The 6,000-nt window shown below is 39.6% G+C and overlaps 1 long non-coding RNA gene across 1 annotated transcript; it reads right to left on the bottom strand.

Annotated features, from left to right (window-relative positions):
- Positions 1–1,169: 1,169 nt before the first annotated feature.
- LOC127532325 (uncharacterized) lies at positions 1,170–2,514 on the bottom strand. The gene is made up of 4 exons (XR_007939709.1): positions 2,397–2,514; positions 2,147–2,281; positions 1,890–1,943; positions 1,170–1,708 (listed from the first exon to the last, which is right to left on the bottom strand). It is a non-coding gene; the product is annotated as an uncharacterized LOC127532325 (long non-coding RNA).
- Between the last annotated feature and the right edge of the window lie 3,486 nt (positions 2,515–6,000).

The raw sequence follows: 6,000 nt of genomic DNA, 5'->3' as shown, positions 1-6,000 counted from the left end.
ACTCCTCATACGCACCACAGGTCCTGTACTGGATCACTGTCTGAGTAATTTGTTCATGTTTTATGTTACCGCACTAACCGATGTTGCTGTGTGAGATAAAACTTTCAGTATTTGAGAAATGTCATTAAAGAAACGAAGCATCCAGTAATTCTTCTAAATCAAGGTTCAAATGAGAACATTCATATGAGGGTGGTACAATAACTACTACTACACTAGTCTGTGGATTTACAGCTGCAAGACATGCAGAAATATACCAGCAAAAAAGACTGTAAGCTAGAAAACATGGATGTAAGAAATGCAGGACTCAAACTTTTTAAAGAAGTGACATTAAAGGCAGAGACGTGAAACATCTTTATGGACACATGTAAGGGTTAGAGAGGATTAGTATTGATACTGGAAGTACACAAAGCAGCTAATTCATGAGCCTAATCAGCTCTGGAACTAATTTTACAGAGAAAATACCAACATTAGAGCCTGGTCTTCAAGGAAAGGCGGCACAAGACTGTAAAAGTTTAATGTCTTGTCATAAACTGAAATTCAGAAATACTCTGTCCATCACACTGCTGTCTTTAATCAATCATACTAATCAGGAGACTAAAAATGATGCAAAACTCTTTAATATTTATATCAGGTGCCAAAAGTGTATTCATTTCAAAGTGCTTGCATGTTTTGTGTCCCAGCAAGCATGAACTTAGTCTTGTATTATCATATTGTGAGAGATGCTTAAAATGTAGAAAAAATCATGGTTTGTTTTACATTAAATGAAGTTGCACAGTGTCTTCTGTGAGCATCGTGGGTTAACAAAGAAGTGAAGGAAACTTTCTTGTTTTTGTTTACATTTGTTAAAGACGTGGTTTAATTTTATTTTATTGTCCAATAATAAACAAGTTTGTGTAATATATATGTTATGTAAATATTATACATTATCCTAGTTTCACCTCACTTATGTCACTTTTCACTTGTGTCTCTGAACCTGCCACCTTACTTTTACCTCACTGGAATTTCCCAACACCTTTAAATGTAAAAACAAACTGTCAGATAAAAACAAATTCCTCAGTAAATGCAGATGTGAAAACTTGTGGAAGCCTTGCTGGACAGTTTGCAACACTTAAAATGTTGAATATCTTGGTTAAATTCAAGCTTTGGAACACAAAAACAGAAGACACCAATTTCCGATTTCCATCGTTTATTGAAAGTACAAGTTATTTTTTCCCCCAATTATCTAAATCTGAACAATACAAATGTAATCAGTAGGAATGTAGACTGAACATTACATTGTTATCTGTGTGTGTAAGGATCAGCAGAAAACAGTTAGTTTAATTTTTCAGCAGAGGACTAGAATGTGAGATAGTGTCAAACAGAAAGATGAACCGAACATATACAATCAATACAGTATCAGAAATAGAAACACTGACTGATTTTACAGTTCAGCTTGCTGCTCTTGGAGGAACGGGATCAGTTCCTGAATTTTTGCCAGTTCCTCCTCAGTGTTCTGCATTTGTTGATTTAATTCCTCATTATCACGGTCTAGTCGAGCCTTGGTTTTCTTTATTACAGCAGTGATGCTCTTCATGCGTTTCTCCACTGAAGAAAGGTCATCAGGTGCAAATTTTTTGGCTTTCTTCACCAGAGCAGTCAGTTGGTCCATGAGAGTCAGGTATTCACTGATTTGCTCTGAAGTCATGGCTGAATCTGTGGTGTGTTTCTCCTAATGAGGGAAAAAAATCAGCTGTATGACATGGTACAAACTCAGTGTGTTTTGTTGTTAGATTACATCACATCAGCTTAAGTCCATCACTTATTACAGTTCTATCATCTTGTCAGAGTTTTTCATCCTAAATCTTCTCTGAGACACAGTTTTCTAAGCATTGAGGAACATTTCCACTGACCTTGAGTTCATCCAGTTCTTGTTTGAATGTCAGATAATTTTCCTTGTACTTTTCCTGCAAATCCACAGTGAAAATAGAAATGTAGTTAGATTTGAGGACATTTACATGACAGCAGGTGTAATATGGTGCATGTTGTAACAACTGCAGGTTTAAAAAATACTGAGATTTCCGTTAACTCGAAATGGACATTCAAAACATGAAATTTAAGTAATGTTTTTTTAGTATATTGGAAGCTGAAACAATCAGAAATTTGCCACCTTGTCGACGGATGAACTGACGAAGCAAAGCAGACACAGCAGAGTGCAGATGAAGAACAGGCCTTTGGTGCTTCTGGAAGCAGCCGCTCTGCTTCTGGACAAGTCTGCTGCTGCCATCACTGTTCTGAATTCAAGCTGCAGAGCATCAAAGATCAGTGAAGAATTTAGAAGGAAATGCTCAAATTATACCAGAACCTGTAACTTTGTTAATTAGAAACAAGAATATCAAAGTGTTTACAGAGTTAGTTACCTGTGATGTGATTAGATGGTGATGAATGGAAAAATGAAGAGACGATGAACCACAGAATGTTTTAATGTTCTCCTGGTGTCACCTCATTGTTGACTCAACTCCTCCTTTTTGAGCTGATGTTTTACTTTCTGACTTCCTTATTCACAGAAATCCTGTTTGGCAGGTTCACTTTTCGGGAATACTCGCTGGTGTTGTCACGCGATGTACAATCAATGTAGACAATCCTGTGTAACAACATTTATTTGTGACTTATGAAAAGATCCATTCAGAAGTGTCCTTGTCTGACGTTCTACCCTTATCAAGATTTGGAACAGAAGCAGCTGTCAGCATGTTATTAATCTGTTACCAACCTGTAACTCTGATGCATCGACAGCTAAAATTAAACCTGATGCATCTGCATTAGTCATTAAAGGAGGAATTCAGTCATTAGCCAGAGCTAAGAACACAGATGAGAAATATATGATCATTGCTCTTCTTCAGGATGAATTGAACAAGATGAAGAATAAAGACAAAGAAGTTGAAGCTGGACTTGACACAGAACCCGATTTAGTATCAGTTTCAGGAAGTGGTGATGCAGGAAAAGGACAGTGATGACAACTTGATGAAAAAGGATTAATAGTCTGGGTGCTCTTTACCTGTTTTTCTTCTGAAACTAATCCAGCTTTCCTAAATGCATGGTCGTTAACACAGCTGTGTGTCAGCCGTGGAGCCCAGCGGAGGCCAGAGATACAGTGTTTAGTGCACCAGATCCTTTCACTAGTCCCACAGAATATCTTAAATAGTTGAGGGTTACAGCTACGTTGTACAATGTTCTGGTTGCAGACATGCAGGTGTTGTTGTGTTGTACCTATGCCATAGAGCGGTCCACGGTGGAGGCCTCTTTTGATCCACTTCCCACTGAGAATGTCCAGTGGCCTGACAGCCTACACATGCAGACATGGCTAACAGGGAAAGCTAAAAAGGCAGTGTTTAAACATGTGTGCTGTACTGCTAAACCTTACAAGCTTCATGTTTGTGTGTAAAATGATGATGAGCCCCTGCTAGCTTTTATCAACTGTTTTGAGAAAATGTGGGAGTGAGTGATGGGTTGTGATATTAAGGACAACAGTGTAATGGCCCTTAGCATACTTCTAGAAAATGTACATCCTGAGATTTCTTACAGGTAGAGAGTCTCAAATGGGTCATGGCATAAAAGTATGTGAATAGACTTAATGCATGCATTGATGGAAATGTACAAGGATGGTTGTTTTTCCAGTAAACAATCTGCTAAGGTTAAATTAAGTATTCAGGTCACAGATCAACCACAGTGTACTTTTTCTCAGAAGGCCGCTCCCTGTACGGAGAAACGCAGACAATGCTAGAAATGTAGAAGAACGGGGCAGTGGGCCAGAGACTGCAGAGCACCTTGGCACTAATCAGTAACATGGAATGTTTCCAGCTCTGTAAACACTAGAGTTTCTCATTACCCTAGTGAAAATCTAATAATGCCAGTTGGAGTTGAAGTGAGAAAAAAATACAAGGCTCAATTCAAACTTCTTTTATTAAAAATAAAACTGATCTTTTCTCTGATGGGATTTCAGCATTTGATGGTTTGGTATTGTTGTGCTTGGTTGAGAGAAACCAAAATTTCAGCTGTTCTGGATTTAAATTAATTCTTGATCTTAAAAATTAGCTGCATTAACTAAATGAATGCCTCTGTCGTAAAGAAAATAAAATAGTATTTAACTTTTAACATCTTTCATTCAAGCAATGTATAAAAATATCAGATTTTTTTTCTGTTTAACTAAGAAAATCAAGCTTTTACAGAGTAAATTATAGACTACAAAACGTGAACTGTCAGACATCAGGAGAGAGTTCTGATCAGCCACTTTGGATTGTTTAATTGATTTATCGAAGATTAATTTCATTTTGCTTGATCAGATGTGGTGATTTATTTCTTCAGTTCATGTTGTGGGTTCAAACTGATAACAGAGCGGAGAATAAGTTTGAGGGTCACTTCGGGTCTTGAAAACGTGTTATTAGTGTTTTAGACTAAACCAGTTATTAATTAAAATATGATATGAGATGAATTAACACTGGATCTCTGACTTCACTGTGCTGCAGCAAAGTTCAAAGCTGTGTGAGGAACAGAAGGCTCAAGAAGGGCAATCAGTTTTCTGTCTTTTTCAGCTGAATGTGGAACTTAATTTGATTTGAAGGGTTTCATACTGTGAATGTGAGTGTGAGTGTTTGTCTGTATATGTAGCCCTGTGACAGACTAGCGACCTGTCCAGGGTGTCCCCTGCCTTTGCCCGAGTCATATGGGATAGGCTCCAGCACCCCCCGTGACCCTAATGAGGATAAAGCGGTGTATAGAGAATGGATGGGTTTCATACTAAATTACTGAAATGTCTGACTCTTTTTTGTCGTCGTTTTTTATTTTTTAAAAAGCGTTGTGATTACACAAATGTTCTTTCCAGCTGAAAACTAAGAGTGTTTTTAAGGAAAGGATGGTTGATGAGGCCCTGCACAGTGGAGTAGTGGTTAGCACTTTTGCCTTCCAGCAAGAAGATCCCCGGTTCAAATCCTGGCCTGGGCATGGGATCTCTCTGCATGGAGTTTGCATGTTCTCCCTGTGCATGCGTGGGTTTTCTTCCTCCCACAGTCCAAAAATATGCTGAGGTTAACGGATCACTCTAAATCGTAGGAGTGAATGTCTGTGTGATTGTCTGTCTGTATATGTAGCCCTGTGACAGACTGGCGACCTGTCCAGGGTGTCCCCTGCCTTCGCCCAAGTCAGCTGGGACCCTAGAGAGGATAAAGGGGTGTAGAGAGAATAGATGGATGGATGGATGGTTGATGGAGACGGACACTGAGAGTTTTTTGGGTTAGGTTGTTTGTCTCCATTCTCTCTTCCATGCTTTGGCTTGTGCTGTATGAGGTCCAGCTTGTGTTGGGAAAGGAGGGATAGATGAGATCAATTAAATCATCAAAAAAGCATGTTAACAGGGTTTAAATGGCCTGATGCTCTCCACAGCAATGGAAAATTCTGAGCCCTCATGAGCCCCCATCATGTAAAAAGAAGTTACCTGTGCTGTGAATCTGGATTGTGATACATGGAAAAATGAAGTGACAACGAACCACAGAATGCTTTTATATCCTCACCTTTGTGAGCTGCTGTCTCACTTTCTGACTTGCTCCTATGTGGCAGGTTCACTTTACAGGAACACCTGCTGGTGTTGTCATACGATGTACAATCAATGTAGACAATCCTGTGTAACAACTTTTACAGTGGCGTGCATAGATAGACATGAGGAACTGCTAGAGCACCTGCCCCTCGCCCTCAGTATCAAGCAGGTGTCCTCCGTGTCTTAACTTAAAAAAAAAAAAATTAAACAAACACACACACAGTGGCGCGCACACACACACACACACACACACACACACACACACACACACACACACACACACACACACACACACACACACACACACACACACACACACACAACCTGCGACGCACCCCGCCTCATCTCAAAATGTGAGCACGAGGAGCGGACACATGTGTGGCAGCAGCTGCACAGCCCACAGGCATCTCCACCCTGACTGTAGCCACCAACCAGGT

Source organism: Acanthochromis polyacanthus, chromosome 23 (genome assembly GCF_021347895.1).
Source record: "Acanthochromis polyacanthus isolate Apoly-LR-REF ecotype Palm Island chromosome 23, KAUST_Apoly_ChrSc, whole genome shotgun sequence".
Taxonomy (NCBI): Eukaryota; Metazoa; Chordata; class Actinopteri; family Pomacentridae; genus Acanthochromis; species Acanthochromis polyacanthus.
Note: the sequence above shows the minus strand (reverse complement) of the source record. Positions and strands in the feature narration are given on the sequence as shown.